We start from the raw sequence: 10,000 nt of genomic DNA on the forward strand, positions 1-10,000 counted from the left end.
CACGATACGATATCATCACGATACTTATGTCACGATACGATATCATCACGATACTTATGTCACGATAAGATATCATCACGATACTTATGTCACGATACGATATCATCACGATACGATATCGCAATACCACGATACGATATCACGATGCTTATGTCACGATACAATATCATCACGATACTTATGTCACGATACGATATCACGATACGGTATCCCGATACTTATGTCACGATACGATATCACGATACGGTATCCCGATACTTATGTCACGATACGATATCATCATGATACGATATCATCACGATACGATATCATCACGGTACCACGATACGATATCACGGTACCACGATACGATATCATCACGATACCACGATACGATATCATCACGATACTTGTGTCACGATACGATATCATCACTGTATTTGTGTCACGATGCGATATCATCACGATACTAATGTCACGATACGATATCATCACGATACCACGATACGGTATCACGATACTTGTGTCACGATAAAATATCACGATACTTATGTCACGATACGATATCATCACGATACGATATCACCGCGATACTAATGTCACCATACGATATCATCACAATACTTATGTCGCGATACGATATTGCGATTTTAAACATATTGCAATATTCTGCGATATATTGCAACTCATTACCTTTTTTCCCCAACTTCAAATTTTTCCCAATTTCAAATGATGTCCCCAAAAGGAAACTTTGTCAACATCTGTTTTATCTAAAAAGATCCATTTCTCTGTTTGTTCATCTCACTTCAGTGTTATTGCTGCAAAATGGGATCGTCAAGCAGACAGACTGACCATCACATATATAATAATAGATCCATACTTGGCGTCTGTGTATCGATACAGTATTGCCACGGAAAATATTGCGATACTACGCTGTATTGATTTTTTCCCCCGCCGCTATTATTTCGGATCCATATCGCCCTGACTGACTCATCCTTTGGAAACTGGCGGAGACTTACCACAGATTAACTTTCCCCGACATTATTGATACATCAAACTACAGCGCTGAGCACATGACACTTCCTGAATGTGCAAAACATACCAGAATATGTAAACAGAAAGGTTGTTAGGCCTCCACTACACTATAAACAGAAATAATCGATTATGGCCCGGCCGATTATCGATGCAGCATCGTCCACGTCTCGATTTCAGGCGCGTTTTGGGCGTACGCCACATTTATAGATGAGACCGCTGAGCCCTTTTTAAACTAGAGGTGGTCCGATACCATTTTTTGCTTCCCGATACCGATACCTGAACTTGCGTATCGGCCGACACCGAGTACTGATATGATACCAGTGTGTCAACATGTATAACAGCTGTATACTACTATCCCTGTATGGATGATATGATGTATAACAGCTGTATACTACTATCTCTGTATGGATGATATGATGTATAACAGCTGTATACTACTATCCCTGTATGGATGATATGATGTACAACAGCTGTATACTACTATCTCTGTATAGATGATATGATGTATAACAGCTGTATACTACTATCCCTGTATGGATGATATGATGTATAACAGCTGTATACTACTATCTCTGTATAGATGATATGATGTACAACAGCTGTATACTACTATCTCTGTATGGATGATATGATGTATAACAGCTGTATACTACTATCTCTGTATAGATGATATGATGTATAACAGCTGTATACTACTATCTCTGTATAGATGATATGATGTATAACAGCTGTATACTACTATCCCTGTACGGATGTGATATCTGGTCTGGCTCAGGTTAAACTCTTTGTGAAACATGAATGCCACAGAACGTTCTTTTATTCTGCAGTTTGACAGTCAGTTATAACGGAAAATAACGTACATAATACCAACATGATACCAGCGTTTTAGGCAGTACCGGAGCCGATACCGATACTGGTATCGGTATCAGAACATCTCTATTTTAAACGCCAACATTTCTTTCTGCAGCTCAGAGCGACTTTTTGGAGTTGGAAAAAGTTATAACAACCCTACGTCAAGCACTTTTTTTTGACAGGTGACCAATGACAGGTGGAGTAGTCAGACCTGTCAGTTCAGTTCACGTTTATCGTCACATGCATTAAGGCTTTGACCAAACTTCCCTATTCGAATATGATTTGAATATTAAAAAAAGATATTGATATCCGACCGAATATTAGGCAGCACTTAATATTCGAACCGGTTATGGGCACTGCTTTTTGTAAATGTGTTTGCTTGTAAACGTTTTTAAGTCAGATTCTGAGGCTTTTTCACGCATTTCAAAATGTAACTCTCGTTCGGCCGTGGCTTGGTAGCGTTGCATCCCCCCCCCCCCCAGTCCACACGGTATTCCTCGTTAAGCCTTTACGTGCTCGAGCTTAAGGCGTCCTGCACACTGGCTGTGTGGCGTTTTCTATGTCTTTACACACCAGAAAGGTGTCTGACGTGGAGCTGCTGCTGCTGCTAGCCTTGTCTGGACACATGGATGTTTCCCATAAACATATTCTGATCTGATTACAGCAAAGACGTCAGCAGGATTGACGACAACATAGACTACAGAATATTTCCTTCTGTAAATGACATTTATATCAAAACCTCGAGACTTTCAAACATCAACATGTCATTTATTAAATGTATTTGTGTCAAAAATGACATATAAACATATTTTCATATTCTGTGTTGTCTGGAAACGCTCCCAACACGCTGGCGTGAAAAATAGGCGTCGGTCCTATTTCTAGCATGCACGCGTTTTCGGAGCGGCTCAAACTGCGTCTGAGACGTACGTGTCACGCAGGCAGTGTGCACGCTCTAACCTGTTACCATGGGAGCCCAAATAAAAACAGACACGCTGTGGAGGAAGGTCTGGACATGGGAGACTAGTTGCAGCCCTAACGGTCTTATGTTTTCTGTCTCATCTTTCTGTTTCTCTCTGAAGGCAGCAAAATAGAAACAGATCTCTCTCTCTCTCTCTGTGTCTGTCTCTCTCTCTGTGTCTGTCTCTCTCTCTGTGTCTGTCTCTCTCTCTGTGTCTCTCTCTCTCTCTGTGTCTGTCTCTCTCTCTGTCTGTGTCTGTCTCTCTCTCTGTGTCTGTGTCTGTCTCTGTGTCTGTGTCTGTCTCTGTGTCTGTGTCTGTCTCTCTCTGTGTCTGCTCTCTCTCTGTGTCTGTCTCTCTCTCTCTGTGTCTGTCTCTCTCTCTGTGTCTGTCTCTCTCTCTGTGTCTGTCTCTCTCTCTCTCTCTCTCTCTCTGTGTTTAGAAAGAGGCGAGTCATGCAGACACATCTGTCCGTTTTAGGAGCCCCTCATATTATTCAGCGTTCAACACACAACTGCAAAAAGTTAAGACCTATTCCACTTTTGGAGAAGAGCAACGTGACGCCACCCTGCGGTGGCCAATCACGTAAACGGAGATCAGACTCGTCTGTCCGTATCGCGGCGCGAGTGTCCCGTTAACGTTACAGTAAACGGGAAACTTCACTGCCTCGATCGCTGCAACTAAAAAGTAGGACTGCACAATACATCGTTTTTTTTGTTTTTTTTTTATCGTTATTGCAATAACTGGCGCAATATACACATCGCGAAAGGCTGCGACATGTCAGTTTAAAAAGATACTGTCACTTCTTTAGTGGAGCCTTTTACAGTCAATTCAATGTTCAATTTGTTCAATAAAATAATGTTGGAAATGATTTCCTTTCATTTGTTTAAATACAAGCAAAAATATTGAATATTTTTTTGAATAAAATCGAGAAAAACGGCCACAAAAGTATAGAAAAAGAACAAGAAAATGTTGAAATTTCGACCCAGAAAAACTCAAAGTTGCAGGTCGACGGGAAGACAACACGAGGCTTAAAAGTAGGGCTGCAACTATCGATTATTTTAGTACCGTATTTTCCGGACTATAAGTCCCTCCGGAGTATAAGTCGCATCAGTCAAAAAATGCGTCATGAAGAGGAAAAAAAACATAAGTCGCACTGGACTATAAGTCGCATTTATTTAGAAATGTATTTCACAAAATCCAAGACCAAGAACAGACATTTAATCTGGAAAGGAGAGTTATTAAACTCCCCAACAGCCCCCAGAACAAGGGGCTGAATACGGTAGGTGTCCTCTATGTTAACGTAACACATTAACAGTTATTAAACTCCCCAACAGCCCCCAGAACAAGGGGCTGAATACGGTAGGTGTCCTCTAGAGACAGAGTCAGGTGTCAGGTGGGAGAGATGAAGAAGACTGTAGAGATGTCAGGTGGGAGAGATGAGGAAGACTGTAGAGACGTCAGGTGGGAGAGATGATGAAGAAGACTGTAGATATGTCAGGTGGGAGAGAAGAGGAAGACTGTAGAGACGTCAGGTGGGAGAGATGATGAAGGCTGTAGATATGTCAGGTGGGAGAGATGAGGAAGACTGTAGAGACGTCAGGTGGGAGAGATGAAGACTGTAGAGATGTCAGGTGGGAGAGATGAAGACTGTAGAGATGTCAGGTGGGAGAGAAGGAAGACTGTAGAGATGTCAGGTGGGAGAGATGAGGAAGACTGTAGAGATGTCAGGTGGGAGAGATGAAGACTGTAGAGACGTCAGGTGGGAGAGATGAAGACTGTAGAGATGTACCCTAGTTAAACAGGAGATTGTTCTGGTCATTCTGATATTTATTTCTATAATGCTTCTGTTGTTTGCAGCAGTGTACAGCTCAGGTAACTCTGCTCAGACCTCCAGGGGGGCTGGCCGGGGTGACAGCGGGTCACAGAGCGCGCCTCTCGGCGGAGCCGTCTTCCTGTCTGACCGGCCTCCCGGGAAGCAGCAGACAGGACGGCTCATCTCGGCTTCCTGTCAGCGTCTTCGTGCTGCAGGGCGGACCGGCTCAGCCCGACTAACACACACCACAACACCACAGAGGTCTGTGCTGCGTCGTTCATAACGACAGTCTGCAGTCCTGGGTGTCCCGAGCCATTCATCAACACTTCGCTGGCATTAAACGGCTCATCAGGAGCTGGTTTCTTTGTGCGTGATGGGGCCGATGCATGTGCACAGCGCTGAAGGCCGTTTTATGCTTCTGCGTTAAGTCGACGCTGTGGGTACTTACAGTACGTAGGTACGTGGAGATACCATATCTTATCATTCCAATATCCAGCTTGCACTATTACTTTACATCCCACTCCATGTGTACTTGCCGGTCTTATTTGCATATTATGTTGATATGTGCCTATATGTATACTGTTGTCTCTATTGTACAGTATGTGTCTATATTACTATTTGTCCACTGAATGTTTACTACTAGGTCTACTTGTTGAATGTATACAGAGTTAACACCTACGACGTCTAATTCCTTGGGTATCCAAGTATACAAAATCTGATACCGACCCTACGCCACACACACACACACACACACACACACACACACACACACACCTGAAAGCAGCAGAACTGAGAAAACTTTAATATCTGATTATGTATCACAAGTTATATCGTTATCAAGATATTCAACTATTTGGTTGCATAACACATTATTTTCCCCGTGTCGTGCAGCCCTAGTTCACGCTTACTCGGCTGTGAACAGTTCATTCTGACTCTGACAGGAGTGTGAAAAAAAAAGAGACATGGTTCAGTGTCTTAGCTGGTTGCTCATCCATTCACAAAAAAAAAAACCAGGGATGCACTGAATCCAGGATTGGGTTTCTGATTGGGCTGAATATTGGGCTGAATATTGGGCTTTTTGACGGGGTTGGGTTTCTGCTGAACCCTACGCTGTCACTCCGCGCTACGCTGGTCGCCGTGATGACGGCGCCGTTGATTACAGGAAGGTGTTTACGTAGGTGGAGCTTCAATGCAGCAGGCTGAGAGGAAGTGGAAATGGAACTGGTGAGCAGAAAAAGGGTTGTTTGGCAGTACTTTCAGTCAAAAGAAGGCCATTCAAGTCCAGCTACATGTTCAATCTGCAATGCTGATTAGTCTGGTGGTGGCGAGGACCCTAAACAATACACAACATCACCGCTGTTACAACATCTGGTATGAAACATCTGGAAGAATACGAGCTGAGCATGAAGGAATCTACAGACAGCAGCCAGAATGCAGCAACTTCAGGTACGGCAAAGGAAGGACAGTCACTGTTTACTTCATTAATGTGTTGACTGTGTTCATGGACTGAGGACGGGACGAGGACTCAGCAGAACCTCAACCAGGGGGTTCAGGATTCAGCAGAACCTCAACCAGGGGGTTCAGGATTCAGCAGAACCCCAAAAATCTGGATTCAGTGCATCCGTTCACAAAAAACAGATGCAAGTCTTCCTCCGTTCCGCAGGCCATCACATTCTTAATGAATGATGGTGTTGTACGGTCACAAGGCTGAGTGCCTCTGTCCATGTTACGTGTAGTGATGTCCCGTAAACTGTGTTCATTGTTGTTCCATTTTCGGGTCTTATGTTGCCAAAAATGCAGTGCGATTTCTGCTGCAACCTCACTTCCCTACAGAGACAATAAACAATCTACTACTACTTAGGAAAACAATCTTCCAGTTCAAAGAGATCTTCGTTTGAATGACCTGATGTCAATCCATAAAACCCAGAGATCGATCGTTGAAGAGGCTGCGTCTAGGGCTGGGTACCCAGTTCAATAGTTTTTAGGGCAGCGACCAAACTGCCTCGACAGTATCGAAAGCTGCCGACCCGAAAAACTGAGCTTTTATGAAGACAAACGTGGAAACAGACGCGAGGAATCAGCAGAGCGAATGGGGAGACACTAAGCTAACGCTATGTCCGACGATACGTGCGTTAGCTTAACTTATAGACATATAGTTAGCCTAAAACCAACATTTGAATGTTTGACTTTGGTGACAAAATGCTTGCTGCACACGTAGCGTCGGAGATAACGTTAGCTTAGTGTCTCCCTCTCTGCTGATTCCTCACGTCCGTTTCCACTCTGTTTTTCAGGTCGGCCGCTTATTAAACTTACGGTCTGGGTTCTTTACGTTGTTGGTAGTGAATATCAGCACACAGCAGCTTTTAAGCCCCTGACACACCAAGCAGACGGCCGACCGTTGGCAGTAAAGGAACCTCCAAGGTTTGTCATAATGATATACACACACAGTGATATGTGTCATATGATATATGAGAAGAATGGACTGTAACTGAATTATGAATGGGCTCCACTTGGACAAGGGCGAAATAGCATCACGTGTGAAACAGTTTTCGTCGTCGTCATGATGTAACCTCGACCAGTCAGGTTTGTCTACACGGGGGTCACCTTAGAGAAACTCCGCGTGCGATCCAGTGTCGTCACTTCAAGCCTCGACAGTCCGAAAGCCAGCGGGACTGATCAGTGTCCCCGAGTTGGTCCAAAAAGTGCCTCAGAACACACCGAAGAGACGAGACGTAATACGTCTCCATAGCAGCAGGCGGCGCTCATCTGGATTGTCGCCCAAAAATGAAAACCGGCAGCTGATTGGACGAACGCGTCACGTGGGTCTGGCTGCTCCCGGACTTTTTTAACCGACCATGACGGCGTCTTCGTTCAGTATACGATCTCATGTTGTCCTAAAATAGTTCACCGTAACGTGTTTCTGGAAACATTTGGCCGTGCAGCTGCTGAATCTGTCTTCATTTCAGATCAACAAAGGTCAGTTTAAAAGATCTTCCTCAGATTTTGAGAGGCTCTAGTCACGCTCATCCCGCTCCCCGTCATTGAGTCTGACTGCCCGCCCTCCGACCCAGCACGTCAGGTCAGCCCAAATGAAGGCCGACGACTCCTCGGACGGACGACGGCACGGAAGACACCGAACAGACTCGAGTCAGCGACCTCGCCAGACTGTCAGACGGCCGATTATCGGCCTTTAGACGCGTTTCTGTCGTTGAAGACGGAATAAAGAGGAGGAACCCTTCACGCCATACAAGTCAAGTCTTCCAGAGTATGACGCGATGTGCTCTGTCTCTATCGCTCCAGACTTTGACCTAGTCTCCCTACCCACCCCTACTCCTTCCCTCAGGGTGTGGAGTACTTTTAAGTATCCATTTATTCTCAGGTACGATTATTGACTATGGATTGTGGTATGTTGTGTCTGAATGTGCCTGAAATAAAAGTTATTTTGATTTATCACAGAAACTAATGGGCTCTACATTACTGCTGTCATCAGTCTGAGACCATAGGCGCCCATTTATGTTTTCCTGCGTGGGCGCACAGCCTTAAAAAAAAAAAAGAAGATAGTAGTCAAGATTTTTTTAACATTTCAGAACCTTAGGAAATGGACAGCGGCCGATACAAACACACACGACTATTGACTCACTAATGAAGCCGTAAAGTAGACTGTCTTTCAACTCAGGACAGCTCCACCTCTCACAGATACAGACAGGATTGGAGATGTGAAGTTGAACCGACACGTAATCGCGATCAGCTTCGTGGGAAATTAAGAATCAATGCTGGGGATTGAAGGAGGGGGTCACTAAAAGAGGTGTTTTCATCCGAGAAACGCTGCGATTGGTGGATAGGATATGGAGCAGGGGACTGACAGCGACATAACCAATCACACTATAACAGACGCTCCACTTAGCACCATCTGCAACGTTTAATATGAAATGAATGGAGCCTACTGGCAGTCTGGCACATGTGGGTGCTCCGTATTTTCCCTATCGGCGCCTATGTCTGAGACTAGCCCCAGCCGGGCCCTCGTCGAAAAGAAGACACTTGCCCCCGGGCCTTGCAACTTTTCTGGGGGAACCCCTGCGGGAGTAAGTGTTTTTTTTTTTTTTTTAAATGTATGACTGAATGTAAGTGTCCATTAGAGTGATGGCCCGTGGGAAGAAACTGTTCCCGAGTCTGCTCACCATTATGAACGACTACCTTGAATCTAAAAAAAAGGTGCACAGCGCTGAAAGGAGACGCGACAAATCATTTAAGTAAGTACTGGATAAGCAGATTGAATCATATGGCTCAACAGAATAAGCTGTCACACACCTACAGAGTACACCTCCCACATGATGAGCCCAGGTCCTGTAGCCTGGGTGTCAACAGCTGCCTGTCCATGTGTTCAGTCACAGAAATAAGCCCGCATGTTGCTTCAGAGGTAAATTAGAGTCCTGGAAATTGGGGTTAAAATGCACACAATGTAGCATTAAAAAAAGATGGATTAAATAGCTTACTAAAGCACAGCCTTGACTGACTTACTGTAAAGTAAAATGTTCCAACTGAGAAGTATTTTTCTCTCCTAGTAACTAATGTAGGCCTTCAATCACTGGCTTATTTAAGCAATCACACAAAGAAAAATGTGTATTTACAAGCCTATTTCTTATATTATGAGAGCAACAAAAGCCTGACTTTAGCATTAATTGTGCGGCAGGATATTTGGTTTTAAAAAAAAAAGCTGGTAGCCCACTTTAAGGGATATTTATGTCATGTAGTTAGCATGCGTTTACGTTAGCCACGTTACTGATCTTTGGACGGTTGTTATGGTGTGTTTTGGGGACAATATATACAAAGCTTGCAATGCTTTAAAATGCTAGTAACCTTAACGGATGGCTAACTGGACACGACACTTACAGAAACAGAAAATTGTTGCAACCACAGCAGTCCCACGGAGCTAGCTAGCTAACCTTAGCTATCGTTAGCTGAATTAATAGCTGTGGCTAACTCGTTGGCCCTGGATCTCACTGCCCTACCGCCAAGCTAACATGCACACTAATAACGTCTTGTAGGGGCTATAGCTGAGTAATACCAGTTTTAGACGGACACAATAGCATTTACTTACGAGTACAACATCGAATAATGTGAAGGCATTAGGCTCAACTTGTGCGGCTAGTCCCGAGGCCCACCGTGGCCCGCTACCAAGCTAACTAGATCCATTATCGGACGCAATGCAGCTCAGCTATAATGGACAGATTTTTTAAGTGTTCTCAGTTTGCGATTAACCGACCATTTTACAAGAACTACACCCGCATTTACAGCTGACATTATAGATGACAAGTCAGACCTTCACCCTAACGTATAACATCGTACGTATCGTTTATGTATC

General features: G+C 44.2%; 1 protein-coding gene across 3 annotated transcripts in view; it reads right to left on the minus strand.

Annotated features, from left to right (window-relative positions):
- The window catches only part of LOC144521757 (zinc finger protein 609-like), a 59,596-nt gene that overhangs the window by 48,551 nt on the left and 1,045 nt on the right, over positions 1-10,000 (minus strand). The window contains exon 2 of one of the 3 annotated variants that reach the window (XM_078256345.1): positions 8,947-9,068. The exons of the other annotated variants lie outside the window; for them this stretch is intronic. The gene's annotated coding sequence lies outside the window, so the exon portion shown is untranslated. The remainder of the gene's footprint in view (positions 1-8,946; positions 9,069-10,000) is intronic. 3 annotated transcript variants of the gene reach the window in all.

Source organism: Sander vitreus, chromosome 8 (assembly GCF_031162955.1).
Source record: "Sander vitreus isolate 19-12246 chromosome 8, sanVit1, whole genome shotgun sequence".
Taxonomy (NCBI): Eukaryota; Metazoa; Chordata; class Actinopteri; order Perciformes; family Percidae; genus Sander; species Sander vitreus.